We start from the raw sequence: 26,287 nt of genomic DNA, 5'->3' as shown, positions 1-26,287 counted from the left end.
TATATGTAGTTCATAGAAATAATTTCAAACTCATTTGCATAGATATATCCATAGTCAGATCCAATAATATTTTTTATACTACAGTTCAGGCAATAGTTTTGTTAAGATTTCTGCCTCTACATATCATTAGCTATCCTTTTTTGCAGCCTACAATAACATTTTTCTCACTTTCTCCAAGTTTTTGCAGTAACTGCCGATTCCCAAGACTATACCATAAGTTTATTATTTTGTCATAACAGCACTGAATTTCTAGTACTAAATTATTTTTCAAGCATCTAGTTTTATGTGAAACAACACTAAAAGATGGCAGATTACAAAAACCACGGTCGTTTGATTTATCTATGTATATATATCTTAGGGTTATCTAAGTGAGGGCAAGTTTGTTTTTTCTCACATAATTTCAGCTGGGATGGCTCAGCTTGGGCTGGTTGATATCCTTCCAAGTTAGCTCACAAACTGGCCAAGGTGTTCAACAGAGTTTCACAGTAGTTGTAATACAAATCCAAATGAGGCATCTCCATCTGGGGGAAAAAAATATGTCAGCAAAGAACCACAGACCTTGGACAAATTCCAGTATGCTTCCCTATTGCTTTGCATCCTCAGGACATTGCATTCAAAATACGATCTTTGTCTCTATTCCCCAGTTCCTCTGTAAGATAAGACAAGAAGACAACAGAGAAGTGGAGAGTCCTTTTCAAGTTGCTGCTCACTTCTCAGTATTCTAATCCAGAATTTTCTCCATTCAAAGCACCCAAATAAGAGCTTTCCTAATTGAGCTTTTCTTAAATTGATTTCATGAAACTATAGGTTGTATTAAGTATCTGAAATGGTATGGAATGATGTACATTTTTCTTCAGTGTAAATGCATGGGAAATGTCTTTCTTCTGAGTAAATTCAGTGAGTTAATATATAACTAATAAACTGTTTCCATTACACCCATATTTTTCCTACTCTTCCCTGTCCCTTCATGTCAATATTCCTTTTAAGCTTGTACCCAATTTTTCACCCTAACACATTAGTTGAAATGGATTTCCTCTTTTCTACTTCTATCTATAACTGATTCTTCCAAGACACTTTTAAGAAACACTGGTATCAGAAGTTCGATACCAGCCTGGGCAACATGGCGAAACTGTGTCTCTCATATATATTTTGTTGTTGTTTTTGTTGTTGTTGTTTTGTTTTTGAGACGCAGTCTCGCTCTGTCACCTAGGCTGGAGGTCAGTGGCGCGACCTCTGCTTACTGCAACTTCCGCCTCCCAGATTCAAGTGATTCTCCTGCCTCAGCCTCTGGAGTAGCTAGGATTACAGACATGTGCCACCATGCCCCATTAATTTTTGTATTTTTAGAAGAGACAGAGTCACCATCTTGGCCAGGTTGGTCTCAAACTCCTGACCTCAAGTGATCTGCCTGCCTCGGCCTCCCAAAGTGCTGGGATTACAGGCGTGAGCCACCATGCCCGGCCTCTACAAAAAATATTTTAAAAATTAGCTGGGCATGATGGTGCACACTTATTGTTCCAGCTATTTGGGAGGCTGAGGCAGGAGGTCACTTGAACCTCGGAGGTCAAAAGTATAATGAACCATGATTGCATTGCTACACCCCAGCCTGGGTGACAGAGCAAGACTCCGTCTCAAAAGAAAAAAATAAAGAAGGAAAAAGAAAGAAAAAGAAAAGCAAAGAAATAAAATACTGGTATTATGAGATTTTTTCCTGCCTTCTGCATGCCAAACTGATATGCCTTTTCCATACAATGCCTGTACTTCTAATAGTTCCCTTGCACGACAAAATTCAGATTTATGATTCTAAACTGCCTCATTTTTTTGCCATATCTTTATATTAGTCTTTGTTTCCATGGCTTATACCTGGACTCTGCCTTTTTGTTCGTTTCTTCCAATCTGTTAAGTCCTTTAGATGACATTCTGATATTTTAAATTTAAATGTCAGTAATACTGATCTGGTCACTGTATCTACAATTCCTCCATTTTTCTAGTGTTTTCAATATTTTTGTTATTTAACCAGTATTTGAATATACAATTGACACAATAATGAAATTGTTCACTGAATGAATTGGTAGATATTTCATCTTCCAAACTAAACTAGAAGTCAATGATCAGAAAACACTGAATGTTGCTGGACTAAATATAAGTAAATAAATGAACCGTGTTTGTGTGCATAAGGGAGATAGAGTGAAAGAGAGAGAGAAGGAAAGAGAGAAAGAAAAGAGATAAAGTGACAGAGAGTGTCCTTAAAACCTGGTGAGATGCTTTAAATTTCTAAATGACCAGCTTTCTCCTAGAAAGAACATTAAACCCTAGAAGAGTATGATTCAACATTTTGCTCCTTTTTTAAGACACTTAGGAAAATTTTCATATGCAGCTGTTTTATTTTTACCGTTTCATTTTTACCATTTTAAATGTTAACTCTTGTTCCAGTGATGGCCATAATTTTCTGGTGACCTTTACGTCTAATTTATTAGAAATCCTTTCTTGCTTTCCTGACCCTTTTCAGGATTTATGTTTCAAAATTTTATCATGTTCTATCTCTCTGAAGTTTGATATTGTTAATATTAACCCTTAAAACTCATCTTTAAGGAGCTAAGAAGTTTTTAATATTTGCTTTACTTTCTAAATATAAATTACTGTCTTAGACAGCTTGGGGTGCTATAATGAAATACTGTAGACTGGGTGGCTTAAACAGCACACATTTATTGCTCAGTTCTGGAGGTCAGGAAGTTCAAGATCAAGATGCCAAAAGGTTTGATTCCTGGTGAAGGCTCACCTCCTGATTTGTAGACAACTGTCTTCTCACTGTATTGTCACATGGCATAGCAAGCTGAGAGCTCCGATCTCTTCCTCTTTTCAGAAGGACTCTCATTTCATCATAGAGGCTTTACTCTCATGGCTTTATCTACGCCTAATTACCTCCAAAAACCCCTCCTGCAAATACCAACACGTTAAGGGTTAGGGCTTCAACATACAAATTTTGAAGAGAGAAACCAAGATTGAGCCTATAACAATGATTTGGATTTATTTATAGAGAAGGAAGCTATTCATAGAAGAATAACTAAAATGCATAAAGGCAAGTTGAATGTTAAAAGGGTAAACGTGGGTCTGATTGTTAATATCACTATTAGCTCAGCTACAAATGAGCATCTCAGAGCTATATCATCTCTCTAGGTTTGAAGAGGTGAGTGGCGGTGCCTCAGCCATCTCCTCTGCAGTGTAGGAAATGATGGCTCTTTCTTTCCTCCTGGAAGCGTGGCCACAAAAGCCCTCCTCTGAAAGTGCTCTTGCTACACTGACTTTGCTTGTCAACATGTGGCACTCTTCGCTTAACAGACGCTCCCTACATCAATATTGGTGTCCTCTGAAGGAAGGCTGAATCTTCCCCACCTCTCTTTCCTCTTTATGTCATAACTGAGTTTTAGAATGTGAAAGCCTACACTCCTGGATCTGCTGTGTGGGCTTGACCCTGACCAGGGAGCTCCAAAAACCAGTGGTGATAACATGATGTAATGAAAGTGAAAGGATGGCAACTGAGAGAATAAGAGAATGTGAACAAGAGGTGAGAATATTCCCGAGTTAGTTATGCAAATGTGAACATCATTATATCTTTGGAAGTTATTTCTGGGGTTTGGTCATATCTATGAGAAATGTACCTTTCCAGGGCTGAGTACAGAGCGGACCCTCAATATTTTGCTGGTAGTGGTGTAGTTGTTTTTGAATGGATCAGTGAAAGCAATTGCACAAGGTACTGCTTTGGAAATAAGAAAATGAATATGCATACAGCAAATGTATAATATTTGAAAGAAAAAGAGGATTATCAATCTATTTAGTACTAATTTTGCATTTAAAACAGTTGAGTGGTGACTGACAGTTTGCAATTTTTCTACTAAACCATAATGAGAAAACACAAGTAGTTTGTATTTTGACCTAAACATCATATTACTTTCTGGTGTCATATGCCCTAAATCCTTTCTTTCTGTTTTGTTTTTTTTGTTTTTTGTTTTTTGTTTTTTTTACAACTTCCTGAATGCACTGCATTTCTTACACTTAATAATGTCAAGACTTGTCTCAGTAGGGTTTACATTTGATTTTGCCACACAATAGACAATTTCCAAGGCAACATATAATTCCAAGCCATTAGGCTAATGGACTGCAGCTGCTGTGAACAGTGGGCATGTCATTTTTCAATAATGAAGTCTAATAACACATAAAAGATAAACTGAAAAAAATGACAAGACTCTAAATATAGCTAACATAAGTACTTATTTCTATTTATATAAAAACTCAGTGTTTTTTTCTTCTTTTTGTTCTAGAAAATCCTACTAATTTTACATGGCTAACAGAACTTTTAAAACATGAACATCTAATACATATTGATAATTGCATTATAAAACACTCAAGAAAGTCATTAGAGTGATAGACTTTGACTTTTATAAATCATGTTTAATCAATATTTTTATTTCCCTCCTTTCAATTTCTATTTGTAATAAATCGATTATAATTACTCACCTTCACTTATTTATCACACTGTTTGTTGTTATAGATTTTGCTTCCCCAAAGGAGCAAAGCTCCAATTTGCTACCAAATTGGCAAAGCTATCTGGTGGAACAATCTGTTCTCAGGAAGAGTGAGACCTGATATCACAGCAACACTGCCAGAAGTTCATGATTTTAACTTTGACTGCTTTCTGTCTTATGTTTGTCTTTTTGAGAAAAGTATATTGTTTTACTATTTTCTAAAATTTAAAAAGTGACAATTTTTATATTTATGATTATACCTGACTGTTCTGATCTGAAAACTGAAATCCCCCACCTTGGCTGAAGAATAAAAAGGAAATGTGGCTGGGTGTAGTGGCTCACACCTGTAATCCCAGCACTTTGGGAGGCCAAGGTGGGTGGATCACGAGGTCAGGAGATCGAGACCATCCTGGCTAACACGGTGAAACCCCATCTCTACTAAAAATACAAAAAATTATCCAGCGTGGTGGCGGGCACCTGTAGTCCCAGCTACTCGAGAGGCTGAGGCAGGAGAGTGGTGGGAACCCGGGAGGCGGAGCTTGCAGTGAGCTGAGATATTGCCACTGCACTCCAGCCTGGGCGACAGAGCAAGACTCCCGAAACAAAGGAAGGAAGGAAGGAAGGAAGGAAGGAAGGAAGGAAGGAAGGAAGGAAGGAAGGAAGGAAGGAAGGAAGGAAGGAAGGAAGGAAGGAAGGAAGGAAGGAAGGAAGGAAGGAAAGAGGGAGGGAGGGAGGGAGGGAGGGAGGGAGGGAGGGAGGCAAAGTACTAAACCCACTGGCTTTAGACCTATATATTTATGTGGGTTCCCAATCAACCATATATTCATTAAAACTGCCTTTCTTAAAATAAATATTCTTCCCCCCTTTTCTATAAAATGTGGCTCTGCCTTCATTGTTAAAATGTATTCCGTGGTAGTAGGTAAGTGGAAGTGTCTCTGTCTTCATATATAGTAAATGTCTACCTTCTTTCCATTGTTTATTCGCAGAGTTTTCATTCTAAACTTATATTTTTATTCTTCATCATTATCAATTTATCTCAATATATTTTTGTATTGTTCATGGAAAAGAGATATCCTACTCTGGATGTTTACATGTATATCATATTACATATCACCATATTACATATGGTATGTGTGTGTGTATGTGTATATATATAATGTGGAGGATATATATACACACTCAAACACACCATATGTGGAGGGTGTGTGTGTGTGTATATATATATGGAGGATATTAATATGTAGAGGATATATATATATCCTCCATATATATATATATACACACACACACACCATATGTGGAGGGTATATATATACTATATGTAGAGGGAGAGAGGGAGACAGAGTCAGAGAGAGAGAGAGAAAGGGAACAAGTCAAGAACAGAAAAGAGAAAAGAGAAAGAAAAGGAAGAAGAAAAATGAGGGGGAGAGAAGAAAGGATAAGTACTACAGACCTTGAGTTACACACAATGTTTAATATATATACTTGGTAGGATTTGCACACACATACACACACACACAGACATGAGCACACATGATTCCTAGAGTCAAGAGGAAGGATGTGAGAAAATATAGTTAGTAAAGCCCAGCTAGGAATAGAACACTAGCAACATCTATCTTCCTTAAAGAAATGGAGGTAGAAGAGTGAGATGGGGTATTTGGGAAGGTACGAGGTGTCTTTATCCTGTGGAAGTGCTGAGATGCCCACCCCACCAGAATTTATGGTGACATGGAGGCTCCAAGGGAGAGAGGGTTCTGGATCTCTCCATACTGTAAGAAGAATTAAAATTGGTAACAGAAATGTGTCCTCTATCACCACCTAGAAGGGCAGGACTGAGGATGGCGTGAGCGTGAGAAGCCTGAAAAAGAGTTTCTATGAATTGCAGATGCTGTTGAGAACTGCGGGACCAGCTTCCCGCCTCAGCCAGCCTGAGTGGCCAACACATTGTTGGAGCTCATGCTAGTTCCCACAGAGGGAGCATGCGTAGGTCTGAGGGGACAGCACAGCTACATGCTGGCCAGCAGCAGGGGCGACAGGAGTGGCAGCATCAGGGCAGAGAGCTCAGGTAGAGCCTGCGTGGTCAGCTGCTGGGCTAGAGAGTGCAGGTGACCCACATGAAGGGTGTTGCCTGCCGCAGCTCTTGGGTGTGACGGAGACTAGCCCGTCACACTCCACAGGCAAGAGGTCAGAAATGAACTCGTCCTTGGCGGACAGACTTTAGGGAGGGAAGCCAATGAGGAGAGCTCTTACTTATATTTCTCCTTGTGTTCCCCTGGTACTACCTATCAAGGTCACCAACAGCAAAGACAGACTGAGATGCTGTCAAACTGAAGCCAACAACAAAATGAAACGTGGGATCCTGCAAGGAATCCTGGAACAAGAACCAAAAAACACACAAACAAAAACAACAACAACTATAGCACACAGCATCAAGTTCCACCAACTATAGTAGATATGCCTAAATTGTTTGCTAGTCTTACCACCTACAATTTCATTGGCTCTCCAAAACTATCTTGGGAAGTGGAAAAAGAATGAATTTTTTAGTCCACTTTATATTTAGAAAACAAACAAAAAAATGAATCCTAAATGAATCATTAAGATGAAGCAGAACATATTAGTAATACGGAAAACTGGAATTAAATCTGAAGATGTGGCAATCTTGTACTTAAAGTAATAGTGTAGTGGCAGCTGTAGAGATTGAGTTGCTGTTGCAGCAGCATAATTTATATCAACATGTCTTAGATGTGAATATAATGTAAATATTGCTACTTCTCTATTTTAGCATACCCTGGAATTATCTTTTTGTGTCATATAGAAACAATGCAGTAGAGAGTAACCAATCCACCATGATTGTTTCCTGGCATATTTTCTTTATTCATTATCACATAGCCAACGAATTTATTTTGACCATAATAGTAGATGATTTATTATCTTGAGGCTACAGAATGAGACAACTGAAAGGGGGTTTTGAAATGGAAATTGTGACATTTACTGTGGGAGCAATGATCTTATACAGAAGACAGGTGGTGACTGTTTACCATTCAGACAGATGGAGGTCCTGCAGTGGAGTTATTTGTGTGTGTGTGTGTGTGTGTGTGTGTGTGTGTGTGTGTGTGTGCTTATTTTTTTTCTGTTAGAAAAATTAGCTTAAATAATTCAAGTTTCTTTTTTTCTTCCAGCTAGATTTTTGCACTGTGCAAAATGAAGTATGAAAATACTTTTTCTACTGAGCAAAATGCAGTTCTGTGTATATCGATTTCCTTTTGTGTCACCGCAATTGTTTTAGCCATTTCAAGTTTTTATAACACTGTAATGACCAGTTAACGTGACCAAATGGTAGTAAGGATCCCATGCAACTATAATTATAAAGATCTATGACAATAATACAATAAACATTTGTCTCAGGAGAATTGCCTAAATTGACTTTCTATGTATCTTTCAGACAGTATGAACATTAAAACAATAATATTAATTTTTTCTTAAACATTCAGCCTATTTGCTTAGAAATTTTATCTACACACTGCATGTTAAAAAATAGATGTATATTTTTCATGCAAGTTATGCCCCTTTTTCTTCTTTTCTTATCTAGGTATTTTGGGATTCCCTCAACTCACTTGTATAACTTGGACATCACAGAAGTACTAACAGAGATATTCACTTGCTCACTATCTTGATCTCTTCTGGCTGCTTAGCAAAATATCTTAGACGGGACAATTTTTAAACAACATAATTGTATTTATCACACTTACAGTGGCTAGGGAGTTCAAGATCAAAGCGTGGAAAGATTCAATGTCTATAAGAACATTTTGTTTCAAAGATGGATGGTAAAATTTAGGGAAGAGGGAGGGGTAAATAGGCAGGGCACAGGAAGGTTTTAGGGCAGCTAAACTATTCTGAAAATATTATAATGGTGCATACATGGCTTTATATATTTGCCCAAACCCATAGGATGCATAATACCAAGATATCTTTGTTGGACTTTGATTATGATGTGTCAATGTAGACTCATCAGTTTTACTATATATATATCACCTTGGTGGGAGATATTAACAATGGGGGAGTTATGCATATGTGGGCGTGGAAATGTGTGTGAAACCTTTTATATCTTCTGCTCAATTTTGCTGTGAACCTGGAACAACCCTAAAAATTAAAGTGTGTTAAAAGGAAACTAAATAAACCAGACTCTAAATATTTGTAGATAAGTCATACATAGATGTATCAGTAATTCTATCAGCATGCATCATTGTTATTACTTGACTCAAAAGTTTTAAATAATTCTTTTTGGAAAATGAATCAAGTGACATTTTATTCAAAATGAAAAACTATGTAATAAACCACTGTTGTAATACAGATTACTCAACTCTGTATTTGTTTTCTGTTACCACCAACTTAACATACAAGTTGTCTCACAGTTCCATAGGTCAGAAGTCTGAAACAGGTCTTACTTGACAAAGATCAAGGTATAGGCAGGCTCTGTTTCTTTCTGGAGGCTCTAGTAAGTAATTCAGTTCTTTGTAACGACATTCAGATTGGTGAGAGCGTTCGGTTTCTTGAGGTTATAGGTCCCTGTTTCCTTGCTGGCTGTCAGGGGCCACCTACCTTCCTTGGTTTATTGCTTTCTTGATCTTCAAAGCCAGGAGTGGTAAGCCAAGCCTTTTTCACATTGTTAGATATTTTCTATCTCTTCTTTTGCATCTCTCTGATGTTCCTATTTTTCTTCTTCCATTTTGAAAGCCTCATGTAATTACTCTGGGCCCCGTAGATAATTCAGAATGATCTCCTCATATTAGGATCTACAATGTTAGTCACCTCTGGGGTCCTCATTTTGCCATGTATTGTAATGTATTTACAGGTTTTGTGATTAAGATGTGAACTTTCTGGGTGTTAGGCATTATTCTGCCTACCACAAGTTCACATATATTAAATATACTGATATGGTTTGGCTATGTCCCCACCCAAATCTTTTCTTGAAATTTAGCTCCCATAATCCCCACGTGTCATGGGAGGGACCCAGTGGGATGTAATTACATCATGAGTTCGGGTTTTTCCTGTGCTGGTCTCGTGATATGTAAATAAGTCTCACTAGATCTGATGGTTTTATAAAGGACAGTTTATAAAACTGTGAGGCCTCCCCAGCCATGTGGAACTGTGAGTCCATTAAACCTCTTTTTCTTTGTAAATTACCTAGTCTCAGGTATTCATTCATAGCAGCATGAGAACAAACTAATACATATACATATGTGCATATACTTATATAATTATATTGTTATGTAGTTTCAGAAAATAATTTCTAACTTTTCTGTGCAATAGATGATGGGGATTGAAATTCCAGCTAATTAAGTGGATACCAGGATCTCACTTTATTTAATCTCTTAAGAGATTAATTAAGCATAAACATTTATATATAGTTAATGGTGAAGATTATGTTGCTATTATAAAAGGTAAAATTTTGATCATCAAAAAATATATGAAAATTATTAACCTGAAATTCAGGAAAACTATTTCCCACAATTAAATAAGGAGACAAGAAACAGATACTGTAAACAGACAGGGAAGTTCTCTAGGGATTATAGGATTTTAATCAACTTGAGCAATCAGCCTGTTTTATAGCCTCTTGCCCTCTAGCCTGTTTCTTCCTAAATCTTGTGTAGAATGCAGTCACCTAAGTTGGCCACCTAAGCTCCTGGCAGACTCCAGCAACTTATAGATGAACTTGAGTGAACTTTCCTTACTCCTGTACTAAAGTCTCCACCCCAAGAGGAGATATCGTTTCATTACCATAATATGCCACCTATGAGCGGGCAAAGTGACTCACCGCTTTTGGGCAGCAAGGTCTCCTTCTCAACATGTGATAGGGTACCCTCTCCCTTCTCCATCACTTCATAAAACCCTCCTGTCACTTACTCTAGGGCAGACACTGCTCTGAAGAATACTTCTAGTTTTCTCCTTCCTTGCCTAGCAATATCACCCTTCTTGAGCAAAACCTGCATCCTCGTGAAGAGTCATTTGTTACTTACCAGGTGAATGAACCCTGTTTTTGGGGGGTAACAATACCACTTCCCAAAGAAGAACAGGTAATGGGAAAGGATTATGGTAGCAGTCCAGACTTTAGAAGATAGGTTTGATGAACACAGTTGTCTAAATGAACACAGTGTCTACAGGCTACTTGAAATTATAGGAAAAGCCAGAAAAAGGATTTTGGAGAAATTCATATGAAACGTATTTTGAAATCAACTGGGATTATGCATAAATTTCAGAAGTATATGTTTTAAAAGAAAATCATAGGCAAAGCAGTTGAATTACTAATTACTGCACCTGCATATACACACCAACATAAGTACACATACATATATATGTGTGTGTGTGTGTGTGTGTGTGTGTATATATATAATATTTATATGTAAATAGGTCGGGCGCAGTGGCTCACACCTGTAATCCCAGCACTTTGGGAGGCTGAGGTGGGCAGATCATGAGGTCAGGAGTTTGAAACCAGCCTGGCCAACATAGTGAAACTCTATCTCTACTAAAAATACAAAACATTAGCTGGGCACAGTGGCCTGTGCCTGTAGTCCCAGCTACTCGGGAGGCTGAGACAGGAGAATTGCTTGAACCCAGGAGGCAGAGGTTGCAGTTAGCTGAGATCACGCCACTGTGCTCCAGCCTGAGAGACAGAGTGAGATTCTGCCTCAAAAAATATATATGTAAATATATAGAAAAATATATGAAAAGCATACAAATATACGACTGCGCACTAGACACTGATACTCTGCTAACTGCTAATAAATAGCATGTATCTATATTTGTAAAATTAGTTTCAGGCTCTAAGTAAATGGTTGTTTTTCCAAGGTTATTAGAAATATAATGAACAATAATATTGTACATAAATACACATAAATTTAGCCTTTTGAAGGCATGAATATATATCTGATCACTACTATTATAGATGTAATAAACTCAAACAGTGAATGACATGAACATTAATGCATCATCTGATTCCAGAATTCCTAAGTTCATTGGCCTTTTTAAAATAAAATTTGACCCTTATGTAATATTAATGATAACCTGCTATATGAATATTTTAAAATACATTTTAATGTTGGTGTCCCTGTTTCAACTGTAAAGACAGGGCACATTTTATAAACCTATATGCAACACAGCAGAATTTAAAACATTACATTGCAGTGGTGGTGATTTTGTTAATAACAAAATCAGCTGTGACATCCTTATAAAAAAAGTTTTTGTGTTATTATCTATCTAGATACAGACGTGCCTTATTTACCTAGAACCACGAATGGACACTCTATCACATAGTCCTGCTTTTTCAACTAGCATGTGATTCACTCAAGTCTTTGTTTAGAATCCCCTTGTAACCAATGTCTGTTGGACTGCTCTGGTAGAACAGTAGTCATGGATAATAAATAAATAAACACTGAAAATCTCTATTTTAAAAGGTGTCTTGATTTGGTATCATAAAAGAAATAAGTGTAGGCCAAAATCTCATTATGCATTACTCAAGATAAAATTATATCTTATACCAGAAAAGATTGCAAAAAGTAAAAACTCCACATTGTTAAGTAGCATTGAATGAGTGCTTATTTACTAAATTATTCTATTGAGATTCTGATACTATTATAACTTGTTAATTTTCAAATATATCTGTACCACTAGTCTGCAAACTCCTTAATAATAGGGATTATGCTTGACTTTCTTATTATCCCTAAGATCTACACTCTTCACTTTATACTAGATGTTCAGTAGATACCTGCCTCATAAGTAATTAACCTGAATTTTTTAAATTAATGAGTTTTTTATTTTGTGTGCATTTATCAACTTTAATTAAGAAATTAATTTGGCCAGGTGCAGTGGCTCACACCTGTAATCCCAGCACTTTCGGAGGCTGAGGCAGGTGGATCATGAGGTCAGGAGTTCAAGACCAGTCTGGCCAACATAGTGAAATCCTGTCTCTACTAAAAATACAAAAAATTAGCCAGGTATGTGTGCCTGTAATCTCAGTTACTTAGGAGGCTAAGGCAGGAGAATCGCGTGAACCTGGGAGGCAGAGCTTGCAGTGAGCTGAGACCACAATGTTACACTCCAGCCTGGGCAACACTGCAAGACTCCATCTCAATAATAATAACAATAATAATAATAATTTATTCATTTATTTACAAATATGTGTTTATTGAATGCTTATGCAACATTGTAGAGCACAATGATGAAGAATGAACATAATTTATACATTTGGGTATAAAGTAGAAAAGCATTTCAAGTAAGTTTGATAGACTAGGAAAGGAACCATGGTTGGGAAAAGTTAAGACATACATGGTAAAGGTGGTGGCTCAGTTCAGTCAATATAAAAAAAAAAGGAATTATGTTTGTGAAACCCACACAATCCATAGCACTGATGTTTATGGTTTATTTGGAATAAACATAGTAATTGACCCAGTTACATTTGTTTTATCTGAGTTCCTTTATCAGGAAATTGACCATCAGGCCTCCCAGATAGTATCAAGCAATGGAAATTTATCAGATCAACTCTTGGAGACAAGGAGTAGCCAGACCCCTCACCCATCATGATTGCATAACCCACTTTTTGCTGACCAATTGCCTAACCTGTTGACCAACTGCTCTACCTTATCCCTCCCTAAATACTGTTTTTTCACCCGTGGTTACATTTCTTCCCTGCTTTATAAACTCCTCATTTTAGTCTGTCAGGGAGATGGATTTGGGACTCCCTTCTCCTCACCAGCAGCACTCAAATAATGTCTTCTTCCTTGGCAGTACTTATTATTTCACTAGACGGCTTTCCAATCAGGGAGCAGCAGGACCTAGACAGAACTCTTGGTGTTTGGGTAACATTTGCAAGGGAATAATATAGTAAAAGTAATTTGAGGCCTGGGTAATAAAGACCTTAAGAGTTGATACATTTGAATATTTTTTATTGTAGACCGTGGAAAACAGAGACTGAGAATTTTTGCTGAAATAAAGAAATTCTTAGATTTGTGCTTCTAGAAGTTTAATCTGCCAGTGAAGCATGAAAAGTATCACTGAAGCAGAGAATGGAGGCAGAGAGACAAACGTAATGGTTCTGCCTCTATTTCAAACTGAATATTAAGGCCTTAAGGATGGTGGAAATAAAAATGAAGAGGATAAAAGAAATGATAAATATTACAAAAAATGTATAAATAGAACCTACAAATACAGTAAATGTGGGGAAAATGTGCAGAGGTTTAATCAAGCACGAGGCTCACATTTATATAATACTGACACTAGAATGGATTTACTGTCTTTATTATCATAAATTTGATGTGGTAAAATGTCATAATTTTTTATTCAATGCCACAAGGCATTCAAATTTGAAAGCTAATCAAGTAGAAAAAAATTGGTAAAAAGGATAGCTGCCTCAGTTTATAACATATTTTGTCACAGTTTCTCCTGGCATTAACAACAAATAATTCTTCCTCAGGGTGAAACATTTAGGCAAAACAACTACTTAGCTAAAATTCCTAAATAAGTCAGCCCAGTCTTATCTGGACTGAACTTGTAGTTCTTGGTTAAAAGAAGTTGGTTTTGTGCATGTCACCAATCATGAATCTTCTTAAGAGCTCACCTTTTCTAAAACTGTATATTTTATGTCTTATATAATAAAACATATGAGCCTGAAGGTTTGGAGACCAGGTTATAGAAATAGTTTTACACTCTAGTGCTTAAATATGCAATATCCATTTAGTAATTTAGATTAAAAATTACTGAAGCAGGATTCCTCATGTTTGTAATACAAAAAGTTTTCATGGTACAAACTTACGTTTGTACCATAAGTTAGCTTTGTCTCACTTTCTTCTGTATTTGGCATTACTGATTTCCATCAGTTTTTGTAGATAAACCCTTTCCTTGCTCCTGTCAAGTTACATGCATTAAATTTGTTAACCAGCCAAAATATTTAAAGAGGGTCCAGCTGGAGATATATATATATATATATATTTTTTTTTTTTTGGCATGCATTTGCAGAAGTCTGTCGAAAGAGCATCAAGGCTTACTTTTAAACATTCTAGATCCAGATTTTTTCCTTTAAATCTTGTAGTATACATACTGAAAAATCAAATGTTATTACTGTTAAAGTATAAACTGGTCTACACCAAAATTTTAAAGAGTTTAACTCTTCAAAATAAAGAGAACCCAATTCAAAATCATAGGTATGTGAAGAGAAGGCTTTTTTTTTTAAACATAGTGAACATAGAAATAAAGCAAAGCATCTGTTTTATTGTTTGCAGGTATGTAGTGGCCTTATCTGGTCTATTCCATTAGAAAGTGTGTCTGGAATTGGTTCCTTCCGGTGAGTTCTCGGTCTCACTGATTTCAACAGTGAAGCCGCAGACCGTGAAGGCATTTCAGTTCTTAAACATGGTGTGTCGGGAGTTTATTCCTTCAGATGTTCCTGGTCTCACTGACTTCAGGAGTGAAGCTGCAGACCTTTGCAGTGAATGTTACAGCTCTTAAAGGCGACGCGTGCGGCCACGTCCGGGGTTGTTTATTCCTTCTGGTGGCGTCCTGGTCTCGTTGGCTTCAGGAGTGAAGATGCAGACCTTCATGGTGAGTGTTACAGCTCATAAAAATACTGCAGACCCAAACAGTGAGCAGCAGCAAGATTTATTGCAAACAACAATGCTTCCATGGCAAGGAAAGAGATACACGCAGCTTGCTGCTGCTGGCACCCTGGCCTACTTTTATTTCCTTATTAGACCCCACCCACATCCCGCTGATTGGTCTATTTTACACAGAGCTGATTGGTCCACTTTACAGACTGCTGATTGGTCCATTTTTACAGAGTGCTGATTGGTGCATTTACAATCCTTTAGCTAGACAGAAAAGTTCTCCAAGTCCCCACCCAATCCAGAAGCCCAGCCGGCTTCACCTCTCACAAGTGCGTAGTTACATAATTGTAAGTTAATTGGCAACTTGCTGTGGGTTAAGCTTAACTTTCTTTTTTCTTAATATAGGCATTTACACAAAAGAGCCTAAATTACATTTCACTTATGCTTGAGTATCAAGCAAGGTTAAGACCACTTTCAGGCCTGTCTTTTTCTGCTCAGGGATTATTTTCAGGCCTAGTCTACATTTCATTTTACTAAAACTAGACCAATGACACTTGATTACAAATTAGAAATGGTTAAATACGAAGATAACAGTGTCTAGTTTATGAGACAGATAGGCTCACAAGCTGCATTTCTTCTCAGACCCAACTTATCTCCATGTGGTGCATCTACCTACGTCCTGAAGCAAAAGCCTAAACACCTTTAAAATAACCCAATAGAAGGAAAAAGGGGTAAAGAAAAAGAGAGAGTCAAGAAAGAAGGAGGCACAAGTGATGGCAGTGAAAAGGAGGGACACATCTCTTCAGTTGGAACTTCCTACAGGAGGCTTTGCCAAGCCACCAAGTGATTAATTCTGATTTTGGCTGTACCTTTCAGGAAAGAACACCTTGGAACACAGTAACTTTACTACTGAAACAGAGAAAGTTCTTTTGTGCCCCTGGCAGGGCATGCAGTTGGGGTGGGGCTCACTTATACAGAGCCCCACTGCTCCAACTTCTAGGGGAGCATAGAGACGGGCAGGCTGTGGGACTCCGACCCTACAGCAGTGTCTAGGGCTGAATGTTTACAGCTCCTGAAGCCCCAGTGGGCGTGTGGTACAGGGTTCTATTTTAGTTTACGTCTATAGGCAGCTTGTGTTAACCAGCTCAATTAGACCCTCTACCTTGTCACAAGGACAGAGGGCTTTCTGTATCCTGGGATCTTGCCCTGGTGTACCAGAAAATTGGATCACATGTGGGCGTGGAGAATGAGTGCAAAGTTTCACTGAGTGGAGGTAGCTCTCCGCCAATAAGTGAGCCAGATAGATGGATTTCCGCTGGAGTTGAGCCACTCGGTGGCCTTGGCTCTCCTCCAACTGCCCAGCCAAACTCCACATTGTTCCACTAGTCAGTGGCCTGCTGGCCTGCTGGTGCCTGTCAGCATGCTCTTCTGCTGGTGTGCTCTAGTTGACCAGCCACTTGTGTCTTCTTCTGCTGATGTGTTCCTCACGATGTCCAGCCACTTGTGTCCGCCTGCTAAGGTTTTTTTATAGGCCCAGGATAGGGGCGTGATGGGCCATGTGGTCTTGGGAAATGGAACATTTGGGCACGAAGGCAGGAGTGCCTGTCCTCACCTAGGTCCATGCGGGTGTAGCCATAGCCAGGGATCATGCCCTTCTCTACCCAGCACTTCCCTTCCAACTTCTGTTTCATTTAAAGGGACCACGCTCTTCACTTCCCAGCACTCCTGTATCACTACTCATAAACAAGACAAATATGCAACAAGGTAAGCTAAAAGAAATAAGGTTATTGGCTGGGTGTGGTGGCTCACGCCTGTAATCCCAACACTTTGGGAAGTCGAGGCGGGTGGATCACCCAAGGTCAGGAGTTTGAGACGAGCCTGGCCAACATGGTGAAACCCCGTCTCTCTAAAAATACAAAATTAGTCAGGCATAGTGGTGCGTGCCTGTAATCCCAGCTACTTGGGAGGCTGAGGCAGGAGAATTGCTTGAACCTAGGAGGCAGAGGTTGCAGTGAGCCAAGATCTCACTATTGCGCTCCAGCCTGGGCAGAAAAGAGTGAAACTCTGTCTCAAAAATAATAATAATAATAAGGTTGTCATTTTATCCATTTCTAATACACACAAGTAAATAAAGAATAGAAATTCAGCATTGTTTTCCTAAAATCAGAAGATATTCAGTAGCCCCTGACTCCTACCCCAACCCACAAATTGTTAGTAAAGATCAATTACGCTTCAGGCCCACTGGTAAATGTTAATCTGGCTGTGTCCTGAAGTAGAAAAGATTGAGACTAATTGAGAGTCTGATGGGACTCCTGGATAAGGAATTCTTTAGAAGATTTCCACTAACCCAAGTGTCCTTGGAGACACACTTGGGTTAGTAGAAAGTGGATTGCTGGTAGTGGAGCCTGTCTCTGAGGGCTCTGGGACACAGTGCCTGAGAATTTAGGAGAAGCCCACAAAGCAGCACTGTGCAGTGGCAAAAGATGCCACAGCAATGAGGACTTCCCCATGATGCCATGACAGGTACAGGTGATAGGGACAGGAGGCAGAGAAATTCTAGGCAGAAAAGGGCAAGTCCCCATAAAACCCCACCCTCAAGCCTGAAACCACAGCCCAAAGTGAGAACTTACACCCCTATTTTCCCGCCTGAATGTCGCCTTTTTCTAAACCAACCATGGCCCACCCTGTACCCGCTCTTGTGCCGATAAAAACCCGAGACTCAGCCAGTAGAGAGAGAGAAGCAGCTGGGTGTTGGAGACTATGCCTGGACATCAGAGAGAAGTGGCTTGACTTCAGAAAGACAGCTTGATGGTGTAACCCCAGAGAAGAATCCAGCCAGAGATGGCCGGACTTCAGGGGAAGATGAGCTTCCCACCCCATCTTCTTTTCAGCTCCCTTTTGATTAAGAGCCACTTTCATCAGCCATAACATTCCCTGCATTTACCATCCTTCGATTTGTTCATGTGACCTCATTTCTCCTGGACACTGGACAAGAGCTCGGGAGTCACGAGTGCAGATACAAAAGACTGTGGCACTGACCCTTTGCCCTCGCTGGCAGAAGGCAACTGCCTTATGCAAAAAGGCAGAGACTCACTGAGCAGTTAGCATTCAAGCTGTCCACAGACAGCAGAGCTAAAAGAGCACTGTAACACTCTCTCTGGGGCTTCAGGGGTCATGGGCACTGCCCCAGATGCTGCTGCGGGATCTGCATGGAGTTTGCTCCTGCCACTCCCAAAAGCTCTCGCCCTGGCTCTCGTACCTGCTCACCTGCACACTCCCTCCCACGGGGGGTGGAATACAGCAGGTCTGAGTGAGTGGAGTTTGCCCTTGCGGGTGCTGAAGTGGCTGCCGGCTGGTTCCATCACCCATGCACTCAGTTCCCACCTCGTTCATTTATGTGTTCCCTCCAATGAGGAATTGAGAGCTGCGGGCTGAGTGGCCGAGGCACCCCTGTCATGAGTCCCGTGAAAGGGTCAGGGAAATATCCTGTTTCTCAGACCCCAGTACAGACCTTCCTGTGACCGTGGGAGCCTCAGCTCCCCGCTGTTGAGGTTTAAACACAAAACAGAATTAATCACTAAGATCCTACTTTGTGGCAAACTCATTGAGTTCTATGATTGGGACTAAAATATTTTTGTATTACCATTGAAATTATTTAAGTACTTCCTTTTTGCTAACAGTTGCTAAACACAACATCCTTGACATATGGCTAAACATATTTAAAATTTATTAACTTTTCATGAGATAAATTATAGTTATATTTTATATGTAAAATATGAAAATGTTCCTCATGTGAGCTTGCTAATTAAAAATATTTCAATGTTATAAAATAAACTGTGTAAAGAGAAAAATAGTCAAAGATTTTACTATTAAAGAAATGTAGTGGCCGGGCATGGTGGCTCATGCCTGTAATCTCAGCACTTTGGGAGGCCGAGGTAGGTGGATCACCTGAGGTCAGGAGTTTGACACCAGACTGGTCAACATGGTGAAATCCCGTCTCTACTAAAAATACAAAAATTAGCCAGGCATAGTGGAGGGTGCTTGTAATCCCAGCTACCTAAGAGGCTGAGGCAGGAGAATCACTTGAACCTGGGAGGCGGAGGTTGCAGTGAACTGAGATCACACCATTCCACTCCAGCCTGGACAACAAGGCTGGACTCCGTCTCAAAAAAAAAAAAAAAAAATAAGAAAAAATAAGAAAGAAATTTAGTTAGGAAGATGAATGTCTGTGCTCCCTGGCCAGAAAAATCAAATATATACTTTGTATAGATCTCGAGTGGTAAGGGATAAGAGATCTTCAGGGGCATCTAGTCCAGTTTCCATCTGATGTTGAATCATCTAACAATCTGCCAGACATGTGCTCACCCAGGCTGTGCCTGAAAACTTTCAGTGATGCAGACAATATTATGGCTTACGGTTCTGCCTCTCTAGAGGCAGTCAGAGGTATCCATGGACAGCTGTGAGTGGTGGAAAATTTCTCTTTACATAAGCTAAAATTGTGTTCCCTGGAGTTTCAACATTTTCATTCCAGCTTGAAGCATCAGGGCTATAAGGAGCAAATCAAAGGCCTCTTGCACATGAAAGCGCTTGGTCTGTTTAAGGAGAACTCTCATATTCCCCTGGAGTTTTCTCTTCTAGAGATTCAATATCCACAATTTCTTTAAGGACGCTTCATCTGTCATGTTGTCAATTCCCTTCATAATTTAAGTCTCCTCAGCTCTGAATGTCTTCCACTTTGTCAATATCTTTCTGAAAGTTGGTGACTTGAACTGAACAAACAGATTCGACCAAATGACAGGCAGCATACTGTCACTTTCTTTGTCCTGGGCTTCTTCGCTTTTCTTATTTTATATGTCCATCAGTGTAACCGAGTTCAAAATGATTTCTTTGGCAGTGTGACTTATGATGATTCATGTTATTAACATGAATCGCTGTGGCCTTGCACTGGGTTTGTCGTCCATACATTGTCAGGATACTTTTTAACCAATACTGCTACTCCTCCCTCTATTCGTGTTAAATCCTTGTTTTTCATCTGAGAACCTCACATTAAATTCAGCTAACTTTTATCATATTAAATTGTCAGGATATTTTTCAACCAATACTGCTACTCTTCCCTCTATTTGTGTTAAATCCTTATTTTTCATCTGAGAACGTCACATTAAATTCAGCTAACTTTTATCATATCATCTTAAATTCACCTCTCTGGCTTGCCAAGAAAACCACTGTGTCCTGGCCCTGGTCATTTACTAGCTCTCCCAGATTTCAGAAATACCCTACATTGTTAGATTCTAGAGTGCATGATTCTTTGCTCTCAAGTGTCAACCACACAACTTAGCCAAACACAAAATCACAATTATAATCTAAGGATTTTTTTTTTTCAAATTGCGTCAGAAAAACTTGATTATCTCAGTTATCTTGCATTTATCTTCTCCACACTTTTATTGTTAAAACCTAGCCAATTAAAATTTGTCTGTTGGACTAGAAGCTTCATGCTGTTCTGTGTTTGGGTTTCCGTTGTGTATCCAGGATCCGACAAAGTGAGCACGTGATGAATATTGATTTAACACATGGTTTATTGATGTTATTTGCACCCTATGCTGGCATATGCTGCACTGCTATGAAAAGGCTGTACATAAATAATTTCTGGTGGTTAGATACTCTTAGTGGAGTTACCTTATAAAATATTTGAGTCGATAAGATAAACAAATACAAACATAAGGTAACTCTTCTTAAAATGTTACAGAAAATAGTTACTTAAAACAATCTACCATTTAAATACAAAAAGCCCACACATGTTTGGCACATAATAAAAATACAGCTGGATTTTCAGGAAGTTGTTTTGTAACATCTCTGAAAATAGTTCAATTATGATGTTACCTTGTATCAAAGCAGGAAAGGAGAGAACAACTTTAAGCCAATTAAATGAGTATTACAAGCAGCTGTTCCAGAAAAGGCTGCTGGCATTAGAAAAGCCTACTGCTATACAGAAAATTCTTTCTTTCCCTTTTTTGCCTCCCTGAAACATCCAACATATAAGGATTCACACCTTCATATGTGGCCTATCTAAGACATAAAATCTTTTAAAAGTGTTTTCTGTACACTGTCCAAAACTCTACTTTATGAGCCAGAATTTCATGCAAAATGGTGTTTATTTTGGTCACCGCTCTCCTAGGTCATTTGAAAACCAGAAAATAATGAGGTTTGAGAAAAAAATTCTGGATAAATAAACACTGCATGGAATAGCATTTTAAAGATCTGGGACTTGAATACAGGCTTATCTTTAATTTTAACTAGATTTCTCCATCAGTATCAGCATATGCATGTAAAGAGATATTTGAGGATTTTTCAAAAAACTATTAAGATTCAATATCCTCTTGCTAATCAAATACATATATTAAGAATATCATTAAGAATAAGCTTGCAAGTTGATGCTGTTTTCGAATACTAATCACAGTCTTCACAGTACCTGACAGGTGCCATTATGTGAAAATCATGAAATCAGAGAAGCCATATTCATTGAATGTCACTTAATACTGCAATGACTACATCTTTGACTTAACTATCGCTATTGTGAGCTAATATTTGTGGTTAAATTCCTTCTTTTACATTGAGGGGAATACTCTAATTTACTTTCTGGAGAATAAACAAAAGGAATGGATCCTTCTGATCATAACCTATTGCCTTGCCAATGGTGGTCACTTAAAAGTAGTCGTCCATCTACAATTCCAGGTACAGGTTCAGTTCTGTGAGAACGTTCATCAGCTTTCATCTCAATGACATTGCTGGCTCTGTGTCACACTAAGGGAGCTTGGGAAACGTGCATGAGCAGGGATATCAAGACTCCACTCTTTGTTCATGGACTGTAGGGAAGTATTTGCACAAAAAATATGATTATTGTAAATATGCTTCAAAAAATATTAACATTTACACTTCACTAAGTTCAGCTTGTTTTAATAAACTGTGATCTAATAGAGTAATATGTTTGCCAAGCACTGAATATTGGAAATATCTTCTTAAAAATGATAATTCATACTAGTTCTACTCATTCAAGTACTTGTTTGTGTGACTCAAAGTATCATAGACCATAACTACAGAGAGACTTTAAATATCATTAACTTCATTTTCTTCATTTTATAAAGAACTAAAGCTGAGCAAGACTTGTTAGGAAGTAATGTAACCCAATACTGTGCATCAGTATCCAGACTTCTGCACTTTTTTTTTGTTTTTTGAGACGGAGTCTCGCTCTGTTGCTCAGGCTGGAGTGCAGTGGCGTGATCTCGACTCACTGCAAGCTCTGCCTCCTGGGTTCACGCCATTCTCCTGCCTCAGCCTCCCGAGTAGCTGGGACTACAGGCGCCCACTACCAGGCCTGGCTAATTTTTTGTATTTTTAGTAGAGACAGGGTTTCACCATGTTAGCCAGGATGGTCTCCATCTCCTGACCTCATGATCTGCCCACCTCGGCCTCCCAAAGTGCTGGGATTACAGGCGTGAGCCACCGCACCCGGCCACATTTGCACTTTTGTATGTTAACTACTTTGGCAAGCTATGAAAGATTGAATTATATTCAGGTTTAAGTTAAAGATGAAAATAATGTTACTGAAACACCAGGAGTTTTGTCTAGGTCCTGCTGCTTACCACATAGGATGCCAGTCATAGAGACAAAAAGCACTGAAGGGAAGAGGCTATAATCCCGGGCTGCAGCTGAAGAGATGGGAGATCAGTCTCAAATCCATCTCCCTGACTGACTAAAATTAGGAATTTATATGGAAGGGAAGAAATGTAACCATGTATGGGAAAACAGGAATTAGGGAAGAATAAAGAAGAGGAATTGGTCAATATGTGGTCAGTTAGGTGATCATGATGGGTGAGAGGTCTGGTATCTCCTTGTCCAGATGTGGTGATCTGGTGAGTTTCAGCTCCTCGATTCTATCTTAAGCTCTGATGATTGGTTTCCTGAGAAAGGAACTCAGATAAAACAAATGTAGCTTTCTCAAGTTTCAAGACTGAGAGGAACAGTTTCTGTGTTTATTTAAAGGAAACCACAAACACTGGTTCTATGGGACAGCTTGGGAGGTTTCAGTAACATCTGATAAACCCTGAGCAATGTCCTCAAATGTGTTTTGTTCTACCCACGTAGATTTTCTCTGCACAGTCAATTTCTTGGCCAGTTAATCTGTTTTCTGCCATGTCTGAATGAACCTTTTATTGTCTGTTCCAGGAATGGACTTGAGCCCACTAAATATTTTTTCTTAGCTAGCTGCCACAGTGTTAAGTTTTTTGAGTAGGGGATGCTGAAAATACTTTGCAGAAAGAAAGATCTTTCCTTCTTGGTCTAAGGTGCTTCTCATGGCAGTATCTCACAGTACATAGGGTATCCCCAGTGTCCAGCTCTGCAGTGCAGACACTTCTTTAGTACTGAGTCATGCTGCACACACAACTTCTCCAGCAAATGGCTCCTGCAATGGACAGAAGCCAGCAGCCCAAAGCCTACAGATTAGCCAAAAGCATCCACAGGTTGTTTTGTAGAGGAGTTACTCCAGTGAGTCACCTTCGAGTGAATGGCTTACTTGACACTCTAGAGGGCAGTTTCTGGCAAGTTCTACTTCTGTGGTGTCTCGGCTGCTTCTCTGCCATTCAACAACTGTGCCCTCCCTAACAAGGTCTGACTTTGTTAGGAGGGATCTTGATAGGGAGGGTCTCTCTAACAAGGAGAGAATGGGGACCTGACTCAAGTGCCCTATCTATGCCCTAAAGGTAGTGATTGCCCATTACAGTTTTTATCCTACATTTTTAGAGTTCTTTTTACTTCTTACCAGCCAATTCCTCATTAATCCAATCTCCTAGTATAGTTAACATCCTTTTTCTTCGCTGTTCAAATTGCTCTGCAGTTTCTGTCTTCTCATTGCACCCTTACTGATACACTTCTCTTTTCCTGGAACTTTTTACTCTTCCCATATTTTCTTCATTATTTTATACTCATCTTCCTGCATCCAGCTCAAATGTCACATTCTCAAGAAAGCCTTTTGACATTCACCCTGAGATGAATTTGGATTTTTTTCTTCATTGACCTTATTGTTCCATATACTTTTTTTCATAACCTTTACCACAATTTTAATGTTATATATTTCTGTGACTATTTGATTACTCTGCTATTCATCTCAAATTTCTATGAGGGACGAAGCAGTATTTCTGTCTCTTTTTGTCAATGTATATTTAAATCCCTGTACCAGATCTGGCACACTGAGGTACCTGTAAATATTACTGGAAGAATGAATGAATACCTTTAATAAAGCTTTAGGCTGACTCTCAAAATTTGGAAAACTTCTAGAGAAACAGTAGTTTCTGAACTCCTTTTGGAAAATCAGAAAACCCCTGAAGATTTAACGACAAAGAATTTAAAAATATCGGGTTGGTGCAAAACCTAATGAAACTGCTTTACTTTCAATTGCAAAAACCACAATTACTTTTGCACCAATCTAATAAATAAATCTAAATGTTGCTTATGGTAATTAATATTAAAATTGTCTCTACAGAGTGACCAATGAGGTAGCATTCTGCCTCTGTGACCTATTCTGGTCTTGCTAAAACTTCCACATCATTTCTGGATTCCAAAATCTCTCTTGATTATTTTTTCATTTACACATGGTTTGAACTTTTTCCTCATACTACTGCCAACTACTAAAATAATATACAAGCTCCTCAGTATTCTAAAACATTTTTAGAGTTTTAGAATTAATGCCTGAAAGTACATTTAATGATTTTTTTTATTTGATTAGTGAGAGGATAATGAATAGTCACATAATCTGTTCCTGATTTTTGTAAGCCCGGTGCTGACTATATATTATCCCATCCTAGTTTTGCCGGATTTTTATTCTTGCTTTTTATTGCTGGTTCTCTTCCACTCCATGTCTTTACAAGGTTCCTAGTTTGTTTACCAGCCATTTTTCTTGACTCTTCTGAGATTTATTTATAAAAATTTCCTAAGGTTTTTCTTATCTCAACTATTATTTTCTTATCTCAACTTTTCTATAACTTTTCAAGAAATATGTACTTAATGCCCACTGATTTTTTGTTATTTCTTTTCTATTAATGAATTTCCAAAGATTCTTAATTTGATGATTTAATTTACATATTTTCTTATTTCCACTATAATTCAAATATGATCTAAACTTTTTTTAAATCTATAAAGACACGTTTTGTAATAAAGACTCCAATATCCTAATGCAGGGGGTAGTCCCAGAGTTACATTATGCATAACTTCATATATCCTGTGGGTGCTGAAAACACTCATTCTCATCATATGGAAATGTCAATAGTCGTGTGAAAATCATCTGTTGTTTTCTCCTTGCTTCATGGACAAAACATTCATCATTCTCATTTCAAGTTAAGGTAAAATATCAAAGCAAATATTTATTTTGCTAAGTCACAAAGAGTCTCCAGGTCATAGTTCTTGGTGAAAACTAAAAAAAAAAAAATGTGCCCAAACTTCACCATGCTATTATTGTTCTGCCTTCCTTAGACTGTGCTTATCTTGTAAAATACAAAATGTTTCCCAGTAACCACCAAGTCTAGCTCCTGAATATCTTCTCTTACTCTGATAAACTGCCTTTTGTAAATATTCATCTTTTAATTACTTTACCTATCAATCCCTCATTTGTTTTTCTGAAGTCAATATTGACTATCTGTTTATCTTCGTTTGTACCATTTCAATTTAATGAATCAACCTACTGATATTTCTTTTTCAAAGTTACAATAATGATTATATTTTATCTCTCAAAATGTTCTATTTTTTATTCTATCCTTTCTTCTTTTAATTTGAAACTTCACATGAGGGTGAGTTTTAAAGGAATAATATCTATTCCATAAGAGGAAATCTTTTAATGGTCAGTCTACCTCTAAGATACATGCTTTCTAGAAATAGTAATCCTGACTTTTAAATATATACTAGATATAGTCTTATTTTGTGCGACTATGAAAAGATAGATTGATAGATGGGTGGGTAGACAGATAGATAAATAGAGATAAATAACACAGTAAGCAAGGTGGTTTAGAGAGCAAACACTTATTTCTCACAGTTCTGGAGGTTGGTAAGTCCAAGATCAAGGCACTAGCAGATTCAGTATCTGGTGAGGGTTCTCTTTCTAGTTTGCAGGAAAGTACTGTCTAGATC

The 26,287-nt window shown here is 38.4% G+C and overlaps 1 long non-coding RNA gene across 1 annotated transcript in view; it reads right to left on the bottom strand.

Moving 5' to 3' along the window:
• Positions 1-26,287, bottom strand: part of LOC135969813 (uncharacterized) — a 45,262-nt gene that overhangs the window by 4,675 nt on the left and 14,300 nt on the right. The window contains exon 2 of the long non-coding RNA XR_010585220.1: positions 395-521. This is a non-coding gene — a long non-coding RNA (uncharacterized lncRNA). The remainder of the gene's footprint in view (positions 1-394; positions 522-26,287) is intronic.

Source organism: Macaca fascicularis, chromosome 3, assembly GCF_037993035.2.
Source record: "Macaca fascicularis isolate 582-1 chromosome 3, T2T-MFA8v1.1".
Taxonomy (NCBI): Eukaryota; Metazoa; Chordata; class Mammalia; order Primates; family Cercopithecidae; genus Macaca; species Macaca fascicularis.
The sequence above is the reverse complement of the archived record's forward strand: the minus strand, read 5'-3'. Positions and strand labels throughout refer to the sequence as shown.